General features: G+C 34.8%; 1 long non-coding RNA gene across 1 annotated transcript; it reads right to left on the reverse strand.

Moving 5' to 3' along the window:
* Positions 1–2812: 2812 nt before the first annotated feature.
* LOC121514444 lies at positions 2813–11229 on the reverse strand. Its single transcript, XR_005992299.1, has 3 exons — positions 11147–11229; positions 6276–6325; positions 2813–3247 (listed from the first exon to the last, which is right to left on the reverse strand). It is a non-coding gene; the product is annotated as an uncharacterized LOC121514444 (long non-coding RNA).
* Positions 11230–19492: the final 8263 nt, after the last annotated feature.

Genomic DNA, 19492 nt, shown 5'->3' on the forward strand with positions numbered 1-19492 from the left:
GACAGGACAGTGTTCTTTTATTCAGGTTAAAAACAGTACTGAAGATCATCACTGATAATTAAAATAAGATCTGGTCATTTTGAAACACATTTAAAAGTGCAAAAATGTTGACAACCTCTTATAAGGAATTGTTGCCAATGCTTTTATGCAATCTATATAATTTATATAACGTTAAGAAAATGTGGTTGCAATTTCTGATACTTGGAACTGAAAATCTGCCCAATACTGGGTAACTAGGACTCCTATTCCTGTTGCCAGTGTTTCAAGGAGCACTCATTGCCGCTTCTACCTGCTCCTTCAAATGTTGCCGACATATTTATGCAATTTAGACAATGCTCTTTCTTTGGATAAAATGACGGCTAAAATCCCCCATCATTAAAACAACTATGATTGTACATTTGAGAACCACATTTTAATGTGCTTTAGATGTTGACAACATCCATTAAAAGGAGTTGTTGCCAATGCTTTTGAGCAATTTAGATGGTGTGTAGGAGATATGGCTGCAATTTTTTAAACTTAGAAATGAAACATTGCCCAACATTGGGTGTCTAGGACTTTTATTCCTGTTGCCATGGTATCAAGGAATGCGCCTCAGCTTGCCAGTTCCACCTGCTTTTCCAAAAGTTGCTAACATATTTGTGCAATTTAGACAGTGTTCCCTTTTTTTTACTACAAATATGCCAGAAGATAATCAACAATCACTAAAATAACTAAAAATGTATCTTTAACAAAATACATTTTAAAGTTCAGAAAATGTTGTCAATCTCTAAAAAAGGAATTGTTGCCAATGTTTTTGTGCAATTTAGATGGTGAGCAGGGGATATGGCTGCAATTTTTAAACTGAAAAATTGTCCTTTATTGTGTGTCTAGGACTTCTCTTCCTGTTGCCATGGTATCAAGAAGCACTCCTTGCCAGTTCCACGTGCTTCTCCAAATGTTGTCAACATATTTGTGCAATTTAAACACTGCTTTCTATCTATTTGGTTAAGAATATGTCTGAAGATCACCGCCAATCATTACCATTACCACCAAATAACTAAGAATTGCTCATTTTTAAAAACCTTTTAAAAGAACAGAAAATGTTGACAACCTTCATTTAAGAAAATGTTGCCATCGCTTTTGCACAATAAAGATAAGTGTGTTGGACATTTGATCATAATTTTTTCTGTGATTAGGAGCTGAAAAAAAGCCCAGTATTCGGTGTCTAGGACTTTGGCATTGATGAAAAATGAAAATTTGCAAAATACAGGCATCTAGGACTTCTATTTCTGTTTTCATGGTTTCTAAGAGTACAGGTTCACTTGCTTTTCCAAATGTTGCCAACATATTTGTGCAATGCAGACAGTACTTTGTTCAGAGTTTCTTCAGGTTTAATGATAATTAAAGTTTAAGAAATTGCTTTTGATGCCATGGAATCAAGGAATGCTCCTCGCCTTGCTAGTTCCACTTGCTTTTCCAAAAGTTGCCAACATATTTGTGCAATTTAGACTGTGCTCTCTTTATTTGGTTATAAAAGCAACAGAAGATTGTGAAGCTTTTGCACTTTTTGATGTCACTGATCATTTGCAGATTCAATTAATTTCAGAGAGTATTGACAACCTGGAAATGTTGCCAATGTTTTTGTACAATCTTGAAAGTGAGTTGGGGTCTGTAGGCAATTTTAGATCATTGAAAATGAAAAATTGCCCAATATTGACAATTATTGGACAATTAGCTCATTTGGATTCAGTATGACTCTGGTTTTGTCATTTTTTCACATGAAAAGTTTGTCAGTCAGGAAATGTTGCCAATATTTTGTACCAATAAAACTATGTATTGCATTTTTCCTGCTTTTTTATGATTTCAAAGCAAAAGTCCAATATAGGTGCCTTCTATTCCTGTTGCCATGGTATCCAACAGGTATCAGTTTTATTTCAGTCATATCAAAATGGCTCATTCTGGTATTGTAACAGACATTTGTTAATCTTTACATTAAAAATCCTGATATATGTGCAATTTATTGCCATGAAGCAAAATATTGAGGTATGTCCATATTGCCCAGCCCTAGTCAGCCAGCTCCCACTTCGCCATGACTCACTCTTCTATTTTTGGTATTCAGTCCGCATCATGCTGCTGATAGCTCATAAAGAAACCTGGAAACAGCCACAGAGAGACATCTTAGCGCTTGGATCTCCCCATGCTGCTCCTCAAACCCCCTCCAAACCAGCCTCAGCTGCTGCATGTGTAACTGCGGTGAAAAACTACAATCCCCAGCCATGCCTTCCAAACTCTCGCGAGAGTGTCCCCATCGTAGTAAGTTCCTCATCCCAAACATTGAGGAGGGGGAGCAGAGATGTGATGTGTGCCTTACATAAACACAGAGTCAGAAATGTGTTTTAACATCGCTTTATTATGAGTTTTTCCAACATTTTTACGCACATGAATAACACGGTCATGTTTGCACGCTCTGGATGTTTCAGCACAAGCAGCTGTCACGACTCCCTCCTCATCTGTGTGTACTGTCTCCGACCCAGAAAGGATTTTTTTTTTTTTTTTTTTTTGCAACTGCATTTTTAGTCTCCAACATCCTCCATCCCCCCTCCTCCTGCCGCCATGCTCCTTGCCTCTCTTTTCCCCTCACACACACAGCAAAACTAAACATGAAATTCTAACAAACCGAGGCTGTGCTGCATAAAGCAAAGACTGTCATGTACTCAGTAGAGAAACAAGAGTATAAAAATGTGTCCAAACGCTGACTGGCATCATGCAGTCGCTCGCATTTTTTGACACAAGTGGAGGATCGAAGACAGCGTGACACCGAGAGGGAGCAAGGAGCAGCAAGTTGTGTAACAACATCAAAGAGGGTGAAATTAGCAGTAATTTTGTCAATATGTGGCAAAAACAGTCGCAATATACAAGGACAAATGTTTTTAAATAAGTCATCTTTAACTGAATAAACCTCAAAATTCTCTTGACATTATCGATTTTACATTTCACAATCATATTTCCATATTTAAAAACATGCAGCCTCGAATATGGCACATTTTTACGCACAAATATTTCCATGAACTTTAATAATAATAAAAACACTCCACACACACTCAAACTATTGTAGCACAGTAGTTATCATGATATGATTTTTCACTGGGTTCCTAAGTGTTTCCAAAAATATACAATTAACTACAACCATTTTACGCACTCATATCTGATGTTTCACTCATATCTGAGTCCACAGTCACGTCTCGGTCGTGCCCTCGCAGCTCAAAAGCTGAAAACAAGAGAGAAGAATTTGGATTTAGTCCTGCACATCTTCCAAGCAAATTCAAGTAATCCCTTCACGTGTTTACTTTTTTTTAGGATCTCACTAGTGCAGAAAAAGAGCCCAAATACATCATACATACAGCTTGTTCTGCGCCTCTTTAAACGCAAGGTGTGTGAGAATATTTTCATCACAAACACTCACACACGATGTAATAAAATCACATTTTTTTCCGGTATTAATTCAGCAAATTTTGCAACAACTACAGCCCCCTTTGTTGATCTAAATCCCCCCTTTTTGTGTGTGTCTTGTTTGCACTGGAAGTTTGCTCACTCCTCCCAGTATCGACATCCCTCAGCACACACACTCTCTCTCACACACTCCACCTCTCCGAAATTCTGGAAGACAGAGCAGCTCTCACATTTAAGTTTCTGCCCCCTCCTCTCAGCACACACAAACACACACTCTTTGTTCGACCTTATCAGAGTCAACATTAGCCCCATTTTCTCCCCACACACACCCTGAAACCATCGTTCATTACGCACAGCAACACACAGAAATAACTGCTCCCACTACTGTTTAAGTGCTATCTTTTTTATCTCCTATAAAGTCAGATTATATCTTGTATTTCTTTTAATTTACAAATAACACTACAAGTGATTATAAAGCGAGATTGATCAAGTTAAAAAGGGGCGAAAAGAAGACACAATAAGGCAGCGTTTGGCACCCTTTAATCCCTCTGTGCCGCATTTTCTTCAACGTATAAATGTAGGAACACATCCTGAGAAGCATCAGTCATTATCAAAGAATTGACTCAATAATACACCTTAATTTTGAGGGATAACTTTTGTCTTTTACGCACTGAATAATCTGCCCCAGCCACTGTGGTGATGATGCCTTTTTATCCCCCTCAAAGTCAGATATCCTCGTGTATTTATTTAAATATACAAATGGTGTTAGCAGTCATTTTAAAGAGAGAAAAACAAGAAGAGAAGAGACAAAAGGGGTCACAACAACTCAGAGTTTGGCACCACTTTCCCCTCTGTGCTCAAACGTATTCAAACGTACAAAATATAGAAACACATCCTGAGAGGCATCACTGATTATCAAAGAAATAACACTGTAATAGTACGGATTTTAGAGGGAGACTTACGTATTTTACGCACTGGATAAACTTCCCCCACCACTGTGTTAGCGGTGCACTGTTGCTCCCTTTAAAGACAGATTATATATTGTATTCCTCTTAATTTACTCATCATGAAGAAAGTGATTGAAAAAGGGAACTATATAGTTAAAAGGGACAAAAAGGAGTCACAACAACAAGAGTTTTGCACCCCTTCCCCTCTGTGCTCAAACGCACAAAATATGAAAACACATCCTGAGAGTCATCACTGATTTTCAGAAAAATAACCTTTTAATATGTTAAAATTTGGGGGAAAATTTTGTCTTTAGGCTTGAAATAATCTGCTCCCACCACTGTGTTAATGGCGTTTCTTTAACTCTCTTGAGGTCACGTATCTATTTATACTTGTCATGAAACGATTATTTTTTCAAGTCAGTTAAAAGGCATAAAGAGTCACACCAAAGCAGCATTTGGCATATTTAATCTCCCGTGCTAAAAAAAAAGCCTCACACCGGCAATAGGACAACCTAAAAGGTATTAGTGATGATCGGAGCATGTACTATGTGATACAGTTTTTATAGGTAAAAATTACGCACAAAAACATAGAATAAACGGCACCAACCACAGTGTTAATGTCGTATTCTTAACTTATTTAAAGTAAAAATATATCCTACATTTCTTTTAATTTACCATTCATGAAAGCAGGTGGAAAACATAGGGGCAAAATAAATAAAGGGAGAAAAAAAGTCCCAATGAGGCAGTGTTTGCACTTTTTCCTCACACTGATAAGTATTAAAACACACATCCAAAGTGGCGTTTATATCACCCCTCTTTTTAAAACAAGTTACCTCTAATCTAAGATCGAAATTTTCTACTTCAGATACACATTTTGTGACAAAACCCTTGTGTTTTCTGTTGTGTGTCGCTGTCCATCTCCGTGGTGCTGAAACGCACATTTCAGCACCCCCAGAGTGGACAGCGACACTCACCAACTACCCTCTAACCCTCTCCTTTCAGCCTCTCTAATGCAAGTTATGGGCGGGAGAGTTTCACTGCCTTTTCATCTTAACGAGCCTCATACACAAATAAAACCACAACTCTTACTGTCATGTCCTTTACGCACAACACCTACGTAACTGTGAAAAGTTATAATAAGTTCTGAGTTTTCACTGGGACTGGTACTTTGTAACACGAGCGTCCCTGCATACGAGCACGTCAAACCCCGTATATCGTTGCTAGCATGCACTATGCTGCTCATGTTGGCTGTTAATAGCTTCGTTAGAAACTTAAAAATAAATTCGTTTATCTTGCTAAAAAGTGCTTTTAACTATGTGACATCTTAGTGAGAATCTTCAAAATCAATATCAAACATTTCTGTGACGACATCAATTTGTTATTGAGTGTTTTAGAGTTGTTACGTTTCTATCCCTGCTAGCTAAAATCATGGCTTCACTCTGTGATGTAGCTCAACGACTACTTCAGTTTTTCGTATCTGTTTTTGCATTTCTGGAGCTACGAGAGTGGCTTTTGGAGACTTTCTATTGCCGTTTTTGTTGATGCCAAAAGTGAATGTTTATATCATTTGATAAACGTCTCAACAAAGATAAGGCTGCACAACCGCTGCACAAAACACCATCCATGCTGTACTTGTTTCCAGTTAACAAACAACAGGTTGGGTCTTCAGGCGCTTGCATTTTACCATAACACGTTGTTCTGACTCATCTCACACTTCAAATATCCGCAACATTAACGCTAAATCAAACCTCCAAAACAATTCCCACACAAACTTTACTTTCTAGCAGCTTCTTTCACCATTTTCAGCCCATTTTCACACATTAAAGCCTTAAAAGTTTCAACAATGCTTTCAACAATATCACCAAGAATAACATTCATGATTCATAATTTGATACACACCTTTAGCTCTGTTCCATCCTATGAAAACGAGGAGACTACAGCAGCTGCACCTGAGAACACAAAGACAAGACAGGAGCCTTAGTTTAACACCAGCACACACATGTTTAAGGCTTTTAATTGCTATTATCTTGCCTGTAAGTCTTTGAATATGTCTGACAAACATCACTGAGATATAACACCAAATAACAGATATAAGTAAGCGTAGACTGCTGTAATTCCAACATATATTAAAGCTTTATTTTGAAAGACTTTAGCCTTTAAATGCACATAACAAAGGAAACCCTAGATTTTACACATGTGGCTTCCTCAAAATAGCCCACATTTTCCAGTGTCCTGCAAATGTTACACTCCGTACTTGTAAGACAAACTCCTCTAAGGTTTTAAAATGCATCATCACATTGGTGAGACAATATTATATGTAAGCACACAGTTGTTGATATGACTGAAAAAATAGATGCCACACCTAATTTTCAATAAAAAGATTGTTTACAAGAAGAACCACTAACATCCATGTGCTAACTGACCACCAAACTATTTGAACTGTTCCGTCTAATGGAGAATTATCATGTTATTCATTTAATCTAAATTTAGGTACATTTATAATGGTATTAATGCCTATTTTATACCACTGCAGCAGAAATAGAAGTTTTACACACCCAATATTGGCTAATTTATTTTTTCTAATGATCAAAACTTGCTGGCAAATTCCTGCACATGGTCAAAATTAAACAGATACGTTAAACATTTTGAAACCCTTGCTTTTTGCCCATTTAACCCACTTTTCCAAATGTACCCTACATATTTTTACAATTCATGCCATGCATTCTTTGTTTTTGTGAAAGATACAAAATTAATGAGTTTTTTGACAAATATATGGTAATATTGGTAATGGTATGGTAATATTAACAGTGTTTTTGTACAATTAAGCCAGTGTAAAGACGTATATCTTCAATTTTAAATCCTAAACATACAGTATTGGGTAATTTCTGTTATCAGAAACTGCAGGCTAAGTCCAGCATGCTGTCTAAAGTGCACAAATATGTTGGGACCATTTAGAGACCCTTACTTTTTGACAGTTTCACCCACTTTCCCAAATATATTCAAACATATTTTTACAACTCTTACGATGCTCTCTTTGTTTTTGTTAAAAATGTGAGTAACAAATATTAAGTACTCTCTGATACCGTCTTTAATTAAAATAATAAAGGTATTGTCCTTTGAAACACACAGTATTCAAAAATAAAGAGCATTTTGACAAATATATGGTAAAATTGCCAATGTTTTTGTACTATTTAGGTAGTGTGTAGGAGCAGGGGCATAGCTAGGGATTTTGGGCCCCCAGAAAGAATATTACATAGGGCCCCCCCTATACCAGCTAGCCATGCAACCAATTTTGAGTCATTATCCAATGTAAGAGCAATATTTTTACTATGGTTAAATCTGATTTACTTGCATTATTTCACAGTGCTTGACTACACCATTTGGACATTTTTAAGAGAGGAGCAGGGGATCCTCAGTGTTTTATTTCACTCTGTTAGATACAGATTTCAGTCTGTTGACGGATTCATGTAGTTGCTTTTGATTCAATAATGACACTAAGTAAAAAATAAATAAAAAAAGAAACACTTTTCATTGCAGGTTTCTCAAGGGCTCTTCCTACTGTGGGCCTGGGTAATCAGTACCCTTTCCCTTTCCCCCCTGTACTACGCCCATGTGTAGAACTATATCTTCAATTCTAAATCCTAAACATACAGTATTGGGTAATTTCTGTTATCAGAAACTGCAGGCTAAGTCCAGCATGCTGTCTAAAGTGCACAAGTATGTTGGGACCATTTAGAGACCCTTACTTTATGACAGTTTCACCCACTTTCCCAAATATTGCAAACATATTTTTACAACTCTTACAATGCTCTCTTTGTTTTTTGATTTAAAAATGTGTGTGACGTATATTAAGTACTCTCTGATACCATCTTTAATTAAAATAATGAAGATACTGTCATTTGAAACACAGTATTTAAAAATAATGACAAATATATGGTAATATATTGCCAATGTTTTTGTACTATTTAGGAGGTGTGTTTGTCTGCAATTATAAATCCCAAATAACCCATGGTGGGTGATTTACTGTCTTTGGTTATGAAAAATTGCAGACAAGCTCCTTCACGTTGTTTAAATTGCACAGATGTGTCAGCAACATTTGGAAAACATTTGGTAGAACTGGTGTCATGTCCAGATGCCTAAACTAACTCTCAACTGTTTTTTTTCCAGCAAAATGTATGGACTTTTATTTTAAACAATTTCACCTTTAAATGTTTTTATTAAAAGGAGGAAGTTGTACATTCTTCTTAATGGCATCCTCAGATACATTTTTGATATCTCTTGCTCACACTTCAGAAAAAAATCACAACACACTTCCGACAAAAACACTGGTTATTTTTCTATCCTATTTCCTTTCCCAGACCTGTCCTCATCATCCATGCATCACCGTAATCTTTATTGTGTGTTTTTGTCATAATCAGGGGATGGTTTAGGTAATTCTGAGGGCTTTGAGTAGGAAAAAAAAGGCCTTTCTCCAATTGGTTTAAAGAAAGCAAAGTGAGGCATTTCTTTCTAATCAACAAAGTAACATGACCACAGTATGGGTACAACTAAATGTGAGTCAGCAGTACCTTCTCATCACCTCTTATATGAGTAATAATAGAATTCAAAGTCTCTGCATCTCAGTTCAACATGTCTTAAATCAAGCTGTAGCTTGTAGAGATAAATAATATGAGTTCACTATAGGGGCATTATCATTTTTCCTGCAATAATTCTTCTTCCTTATGGATCTAAATTGATGTAGTTTGCATGACATGAAGTTTTAGTGGGGCTTTTGAGGGGCTTGAACCTCAGTAGAGACGGCTGAGGGAGTTTTTTAGCCAATTGTATGCACTCCATACCCCTTATTTTCATTCTAAATACCCATCTTCATTACTAAAATAATTTTTATTCACATTTAGAGCACAAGGCATCCTATGGATTGAGGCCTCTACTTAACTCTGCCTAATGGTAAAACCGTCTTGATGTCCTCCTCTCGCTGTCATGCAATCACATTTTCCTTATTTTATCTCATCAACACTGCAAAACCTCAAGTTTTGGCAAATTTTGAGACATAAATATCCCTTTACACTTATTTTAATCCACATTCACCTTTCAAGGCAAGATAAATATCTTATTTCAAGATATGAGGACCAAAAACAAAGCATGAATTGTTTGTAGTAAGTAAAAATATCAGCCAATGAGGGAAGAGGAATTTTACACGTGAAGGGATTCAGAATGAGCTGTACTACCTAAATTAGTTAGTATTCCTCAATTCAAGATGATCAAGAGAAAAACTGGGCTAGTTTTATAAATTTTAAACGTCTTACAAACAACCCAGGCTTTATTTTTGCTTTTTATATCTCTGGATAATATATATATATATATATATATATATATATATAAGTGTAATGAGACATTGTGACACAGAAATTAGACATATGCACTCTTTGCAGAAGATGATGTTTAAAATAATGTGTGTGTTAGAACAGAACAGAAATCAGAGCTTTAGTGGGTCTCTAACTTAAAGGACAGAGGATTTAATGGATATTTTCTCTCACACACTCTCTAGACATTATATAATTCATTATGTGATGCAAAGATTTAGTTTTTCTTATCAGTCAGTTATCAATTGTTAAAAATAGACAATAAGTTGAGTTTTTTCCCACCTGCATCTGAATACAATGTAGAAAAACAGAACTAACAAACCAACTCTTCATCCAACAAAAGACACTAAAATCCAAATCCATGTAGAGTAAAAGAGAAAGTCCTTACAGAACATTTATAAAAGTTTTATTTAAACAGTGGTTGAGAAAACTCAACCTTAGATGTTTAGTTATGTTTAAAACAAGCAGTAAGGACTGGCATTAAACTTTACTGTGTTAAAAATGAGAAGATTAAACTATTGGACAGCTTTGGGGAAACATGCTAAGCATTTGGATAGCTTAGACACATTTTCAAGGAAATTTAACAGATGAATTTGAAGAGTGAAGGGGTTAAACGGATTTTTTTTGGTCTGTGTGTCTCGACATTGACAAGTTCTATGGACCTTATTTGTTGTTTGTTGCTGCTTGTTTACCTGTATTCTTTAATTTTATTTTGAAAGCCCTCACCTTTGATTAATCTGATAAATGACATAGAGGCTGATACTCCATTGTCTAACACCGACTATGAGAATCAAGTCATTACTGAAAGTATTCTCGTGTTGCTATTTGCTTTTTTACTGCCATTTTTGTGGATAATGACAAAAATTTGCAAAAGTTTTTTCCTTAAAACTCCATTAACTTTATGCTTCTTATAGGCTGAGGCCTTGTTGTGCATTGGTGCATCCTGCCAACATGTACGACTGATATATTCGCCACAAATATCAGCAAAAATGTTCAGACCTGCTGACACCAGTAGATGAACTGAGCTATTATCTTTAGATACTGGTATTATGCTGATAGTGTCATGCATCCCTCATTAAATAATGTCAGATCTTTGTAAGTAAGTGAACACAGAGTACAGTCTGCACTGCTCCTTTTGTAAAGTGCTGTGGTTTATCATTCATAATGAATTGGCGCTGTACGAAAAAGTTGATTGATAAATTGTGAAGCCCACTGTGTTGCCCTGTGTATGAAATGCGCTATTCAAATAAAGATAGACTCAATTTGTTTGCCTGCATCTTATCTTTTATTCTAAAATGTTAAAAAGAAAATGAATAATCAATATATTTCTATTCTAAAAAAAAACACTAAATCTGTTTTTAATAATGATTAGTATGTGGAATACATAACAGGAAAGGTTTGATTTACCTGTGTTTGTTTTTGTGTTGCTGCTTCACTCAACGGCTGCGTCACATCACTCTTTTTATTCTGCAAGACAAAAAAACACACTCCTGTAAAAAAAAAAAAAAAAAAAAAAAGTTATACAGTGGATTTTTCCTATGACAAATACACACTTAAACACAATGACGGAATGGACAGAGTCAGAAAACACACTAAAACATGTGGGAATGAAGTGTGTGAGACACTAAATCTGTGTTCAGCTCATAAATGTCATTATTTGCCGTTAAATGGTCACTGAATAAAAACCTCCTGCTGTTTTTAACACAGCTGATTTTAATGACCCAGCTTTGAGGTATCACTCTGCAAAATGTGACATAAATCCCATGGAAATTTATCAAATAAGTGCAGATTTTTATCCTGCTTTTGGAAGATTTTTGATGGATCACGTGTTGTAAATGACTAACACACACTGACAAGCAGACGCTGAATATTTAAGTTTCCTCATATCTAAATACTTGCACCTTAAGCACAGCAGTTGCCATTTTAAAAGCTGGAATAGATTTACTACTACGTAGTATCTGTCTTTATATTTTCTGCAATCACACAGGTGAAAACATAAACGTCAGATGTATTAGAAAAGATTTAACTTAACTATAAGACTATTTTAAAGATGGGAGAGTAATTTTTGGTGTTTCTAATATTTTTTATACCGATTTAAAGTCATTTAGGGTTGGTTTAATATTAAAAACATTTCTCGTTCTGATGCAAGATGATTCAAAACCACAATAAACTGTAATGAAAATGATCATTACAGCAAGTCAGCAAATCCAGAATTGTGCAGAATGAAATTTAAACAAATTTAAATAGGTTTTTAAAAGAACATTAAACCCTTATAATATATTTTCAGCTTTGTTTAAAGTTTTAGATGCTTGATAAACTGACTTTGAATAAACGCATACACACATGCTGTAAAATTCAGAAAATACAGACTTTAACTGTGCAAGGGTGAGCATGACAATCTGTTTAAATACTCTTATACTAACAAACACACCATTATGCAAACAACAGTAACAAAATCAGCCCAAACAGACTCATATTTGAGTTTTACATGCCTGCACCCTGATCAATATCTCCATGATCTTTAAAATTCTTTAAAAGAATCAAGACATACCCTTGAGAGCTAAACAAAGTCCTTATGTCTGTCCATATTAGACCGCTAAAACTCCACATGATCTCTAAAGCATTCCAGACACACATCATAAACCTAAAAGACGTTGGACATGTCTGTATTTAAATGCAGTGAAACTGAACAGTCTTACACACTTTCACAGACACAAAAACATGGAAAAAATGAAACAAAAGAAGCTCAAACAGTCTCATATCCAACATTTCTCTATGTGACTAAAGTCTGATCAATGTCCAGACATTGTGGTCAAATATATTAAAAGGATTCACAATAAATATTTAAGACAAACACACTTACACACCTATAAAATCACATATATTCAGTGATAAATGTCCATATCGTCACTCAAACATTTCACACATGCAAAGACAAAAACTGTATAAAATACTGGTGTATATATGAGGAAAAAGTGAAAAAATTATGTCCAAACACACTCATATTTGAGTTTTACACGCCTGCACCTTGATCAATATCTCCATGATCTTTAAAACTCTTTAAAAGAACCAAGACACACCATTGAGACCTTAACAAAGTCATTATGTTTGTCCGTATTAGACTGTTAAGACTCCACATGATCTCTAAAGCATTTCAGACGATGGACATGTCTGTATTTAAATGCAGGGAATCTGAACAGTCTTACACACTCTCACAGACACAAAAACATGGAAAAAAATGAAACAAAAGACGCTCAAATAGTCTCATATCCAACATTTCTCAATGTGTCTGTAGTCTGATCGATGTCAACGTCATCACTCAAACATTTCACACAAGCAAAGACAAAAACTATAAAATACAGATGTGTGTATATATGAGGAAAAAATTAAAGAAAATATGCCCAAAAACTCCCATATTTAACTTTTTTTCTAGTGTCTACAATCTGAGCAATGTCTCCACATCCTGTTCTAACTTTTAAAGGAACTGAGATTCACGTTTGGGACCAATACAGACACGCTCGCCTTTTAACTGAACATATCACACTGATAAACCTTAACGCCTCACACACACACACACACACTGTTAACTCAAAATGTTACATGAACAAATAAAGATCTCTCAAACACTCTCACACAAGCATATCATGATTTTAATGTTTATTTTTCAAGTGTGTCTGCAGTCTGTGAAAACTATTAAAAGGAACAAAGATGGATGCACACTCACACACCTCATACAAGTTACACTGATAAACCACTAAGTTGGCTTTGAAACAATTTATACATAAACACAGGGTGTAAAACTCAACTAATACAGATGTACTTGGACAGGAAAGAAGATCAGCCAAAACACTCTCACACAAACACACACATGTAAGCAGAAACAGCTGATTTTAACACGTATGCAGTCTGTGAAAACTATTCAAAGGAATAAAGATGCACATTTAAGACAAATACACTCACACCTCTAAAATCATAGATATTAAGTGATGAACTTTCATGTTGTCACTCAAACATTTTACATTCACACTGAGTAAAACTAAACAAGTACAGATATATATGAAGATGCATGAAGTTATTTAACATCAGCATGCAAAACACAAAATATATTACACTAGGTCAATCTAGACACACGCTCACCTTTTAACTGAACATATTATGCTGATAAACTCTACACAAATACACTGATTTACTCAAAAATGCAAACATGCATGGATAGGAATGATGATCTATTAAAGCACACAAACAAACACATGCAAGCAGACATGCAGAAATAAAAACTTGAAAGTCAGGAACAGCACATGAACTGTTTTTTTACACATGCCTGCAGTCTGTGGAAACTATGGAAAGGAATAAAGCTGCACGTTTGAGACCAACACACTCACACACCTCTTTATAGAAATGATAAACGTCTACATGCTGCAAAACACAAAAACCTTGGATGTATAGTGGTGCAGATGAAGATCTTTCCAAACATGCTCACATAAACTCACAAAAACAAGCAACAAAAATGAAACAGAAAGAATCCAAACAGCCTCATATCAAACATTTCTCTATGTGTCTATAGTCTGATCAATGTCCGGACATTGTGGTCAAATTTATTGAAAGGAATCACAATAAATCTTTAAGACAAACACACTTACACACCTATAAAATCACATATATTCAGTGATAAACATCCACGTTGTCACTCAAACATTTCACACAAGCAAAGAGACAAACTATTAAATACAGGTGTGTATATATGAGGAAAAAATTAAACAAAATACATCCAAAAACTCCCATATATAACATTTTTCTAGTGTCTACAATCTGAGCAATGTCTCCACATCCTGTTCTAACTTTGAAAGGAATTAAGATTCACGTTAGGGATCAGACATGCTCACCTTTTAACTGAACATATCACACTGATAAACCCTAACGCCTCACACACACACACATACACACCCACCCCCACACACAGACACACGCACTGTTAACTCAAAATGTTACTTGCAAAAATGAAGATCTCTAAAACACTCTCACACAAGCATATCATGATTTTAATGTTTATTTTTCACGTGTGTCTGCAGTGTGTGGAAAACTATTAAAAGGAATAAGGATGCATGCACACTCACACACCTCATACATGTTACACTGATAAACCACTAAGTTGGCTCTGAAACATTGTATACACAAACACAGAGTGTAAAACTAAACTAATACAGACATACTTGGACAGGAAAGAAGATCAGCTAAAACACTCTTACAAACACACATGTAAGCAGAAATAAAACTTAAAAAAGCAAGAAACAGCTGTTTCTAACACGTATGCAGTCTGTGAAAACTATTCAAAGGAATAAAGATGCACGTTTGAGACGCATATTACACTAAGTCAAAACAGACACACACGCACCTTTAAACTGAACATATTATGCTGATAAACTCTACACAAATACACTGATTTACTCAAAAATGCAAACATGCATGGAGAAATAAAATCTCAAAAGTCAGGAACAGCATATGAAATGGTTTGTTACACATGCCTGCAGTCTGTGAAAACTACTCAAAGGAATAAAGATGCACATTTAAGACAAATACACTCACACCTCTAAAATCATAAATATTAAGTGATGAACTTTCATGTTGTCACTCAAACATTTTACATTCACACTGAATAAAACTAAACAAGTACAGATATATATGAAGATGCATGAAGTTATTTAACATCAGCATGCAAAACACAAAATATATTACACTAGGTCAATACAGACACACGCTCACCTTTTAACTGAACATATTAAGCTGATAAACTCTACACAAATACACTGATATACTCAAAAATGCAAACATGCATGGATAGGAATGATGATCTATTAAAGCACACAAACAAACACATGCAAGCAGAAATGCAGAAATAAAAACTCAAAAGTCAGGAACAGCACATGAAATGTGTTTTTACACATGCCTGCCGTCTGTGGAAACTATGAAAAGTAACATGATTATGCATGATGCATATGCATGTTTGAGACCAACACACTCACACACCTCCTTATAGAACTGATAAACCTCTAAATGTTATAAAACCCAAAAACCCTGGACGTATAGTGGTGCAGATGAAGATCTTTTCAAACATGCTCACATAAACTCACAAAAACAAGCAACAAAAATGAAACAGAAAGAACCCAGACACTCTTGTATCTTAAGTTTTTTTTATGTCCATAAAATTCACATTAATGTCTTCATAATGCGTTTAAAATATTTAAAATAATCAAGATACATTTCTAAGACTAAGACAGAGTATGCATACAGAGCACCTACACACACCCACATAAAATAAATAAATAAGAATAAAAATAAATTACCCATAGATGGCTTAAACTTCTACATCATCCCTAAAACATTTTGTACACAAATGTCTGTAAAATTCTGAAAATATCAGAAGATGTGGCTCCATATAAATATCTTCCTACACACTCACAAACACATGTACACACACACGCATACATAAAGATGTTGAGAACAAAATAAAAGGAGCAAAAACACTCAGATTTGATATTTTTAATACCTATACAGTCTGATTAATACCTCGACATTGTGGTCAAAAATATAAAAAAGGAATCTATATATACTTTTACATCTGATGAAGTAACTCTCACACACACACTCACACTTTACTTCACATATAAGCCATAAATGTTGACATTATCTTTAAAATATCTAGGACACAAATCAGATGAAACAGTCAGAAAAAATACAAATGTGACTATGCATTTGAATATTTCTAAACACTCACAAAATGACTTTCTACTCTAATGTTTCTGCAAGTTTCTACAGTCTTGATCTGTTCTCTACATCCTGGTCTTTTATATTCAAAGAAATCAAGACACACATTTTAAAACCAAACTACTCAAAAACACCGTGGATCTTAGGGGGTCAACGATCATGCCTGCATGATTTCATCATGTGCTGCTTTTGTCACATGAAAGCATGAAAACAAAGCAACATTTTGCATTGCAATCACTTCATGTGGAAAGCATGAGCTTTAAGCTTTCTTTCACTTTTCATTTGATGTCAATAGCCCAAGTAAAACAGGAAATATGATCATTTTAATTTGGTATAAAAATTGATGTTACATATAGGGGACAGTGGACCATGCTGTACAGGACTGACACTGGTATTTTTTCATAATTTCAGTATATTGTACAATATATTGTTCTACACAACAATTTTTTTGTGGGGTGTTGTGCTTTTTGGAGGCCCTATATATAATACAGTAAATTAAACTTAAAAAACATAGTTTTCCTTTTTAGAAAGTTAAGGAAGTGCTGAAAAAGTTTATCCCAAACATGAGGATGGTTTACGTGTTCTAAGTTTTCTGCACCTAATGTTGTAGTTTTTAAAAGCAAACTCAAGACCTACCTATTTAGCCTGGCTTTTAAGTAAAATTTAGTTTATATCTTAATTTTGTCTGTGTTTTAGGTTTTACCTCACTATATTTTAATGTTAGGATCGCCTTTTAATAGTTTATCCTCTTATCATAACTTTACTAAGTTCTCTTTTTGTGTTTTATACTTATTTTATACAGTCTATTGAGCTCTATTTTGTTTTTATTGTTAGTTTAGTATCCTCTCATTCTGTTTGATTTCATTTAACGTCAACTTGTTTTAAGATTCTACCCTAACTTCCATTGTTTCCTCATTCTGAATTTTAAGAAAGCATTTCATTGGTACGCACCTGTTTGTAAGGAATCCATTATTTATGGCATAGGTGCCAACGTTATATATGGACTACAGATTGGGGAAGAGGGTGGGATGGGGGTAGTGGGTGAGGGATGGGGGGGTGAACTCATGTATTTTTCTTTTAATTTTCTGTTATGTAAAGCCCTTTGTGCTACATTTCAATTTATGAAAAGTGCTATCCAAATAAAGATTATCTGATACTTTTTCTGAGTGATTTATTTTGTCAAAAGAAAATTAACAAATTGGCAAAATAGCCAGTGGACCTCTAAGGGTTAATCACACATATTAGAGTGAAAAAGATCACACCAGTAACATCAGCGTCCACACAGAGAAAACACACCTCTCTACTGTTTTATAAAGAGTAGAAACCAGACACTCCAAGCATCGAAAATATATAATAATAAATAAAGTGAAAACTAAAAAAAGCCTTTATTATAGCAGGCAAATTATTGTAAAAGCCAACATGTTTATATACAGTCTCTTAAACATTTAACACACACACACACACTCACCCACACACCCACACCCCCCCACACACACACATTTTAAAACTCCCCAAAATACATATGAATGTGTATGTATGGACATCTATGTTACTAACACTCACACACACATAAAGATGAGGCTCAAACAGTCTCACATTTGTTTTCATATGTCTGCTTTCTGATTGATAATTTGCATCACATTCAGACGTATTAAAGGGGAAAAGGATGCACATTAAGGGATGACACTCTCACTCAAACACAACCATATGTAATAAACCTCCATGATGTCTCCCCAACATTTCAAACTGTAAGATTTAGAAATATAGACAAACTGATCTGCAAGAAGCTCTATTCAAACACTCTCTCACACATCAACACTTACATCAAAATACACAGACGAAGCTCAAACACTCTCAAAGTTTCTGTTTCACATGGCTGTCTGATTATTGTCTCAGCATTGTGATGACAGACACATCGTGACAGACACTGATAGAGCTCCATGCTCTCTAAATAATTCCACACACACACAGTGCAAAAACATGAAGGTATATCTTTTTAAACACTTTCACACACAAAGATATAAAAATGCAAAAAAAAGTAGCCCAAATATTCTCAAATTTTGTTTTTATGTGCTAGAAAGTGATTGTTTTGATATAAAATTCAAAATCATTTAAAAGAAGTCAGACTAACACACTCACACTAACATCTCTAATAGTTCAAACTGAACTCACAGACCTACATTTTATCTCTGAAACATTTTTACACGTCAGACTAAAAAAGTATGGAGATATACTCTATATAAATATGCATTTACATCTTTTTAAACAATCAAAAACATGCAGAAAAAAGAACAAAAGAAGCCCAAATGATGTTTCCTTTTATATCTACAGTCTGATTAATGTCTGAACATCATGTTCAAATTTCTGAAAAGGAATTAAAATTCATGTTTGAGACCAAGATATTAACATACACCTCTGAATAACACACATCACAGTGATTAACCTCCATTCTAAAACATCCAAACTCAATATAAGACTATAAATATGGAGACTTACTTATGTGCATAAAGATTTTTCACACACACATAGAGAGAAGCCTAAAAACTCTCATATGTATTATCTTTTTGTGTCTACAGTCTGATTAATGTCTAATGTCTTGTCAAAAAACATTTAAAGTAACTAAGATACACATTTAGGACTAACACACTCATGCCTCTAAACATTCATGTTAAACTGATAAACTTTCACTTTTTCTGTTAGATATTTAAAAAAAATATGTTAGGCTCCAAAAGCACGGACGCACCCTTCTATAAACTCACACAGAAAGAGAGGCAAACGTGCAGAAAATTAACAAAAAAAGCCAAAACACTCTCATATTCAGTGTTTTTTATGTGTGTAAAGTCTGATTAATGTCTGAATATCCTGCACAAAAATCTGATTAATGTCTACATGTTGGAGACCTAGAAATAAATAATATCCCATATTACAGCAACAAACTTTGTTTTTTCTTCTACTCAACACAAACACAATGCAAGACCCTAAAAACATGGA

This window comes from Cheilinus undulatus, linkage group 9, assembly GCF_018320785.1.
Source record: "Cheilinus undulatus linkage group 9, ASM1832078v1, whole genome shotgun sequence".
NCBI classification, from domain to species: Eukaryota; Metazoa; Chordata; class Actinopteri; order Labriformes; family Labridae; genus Cheilinus; species Cheilinus undulatus.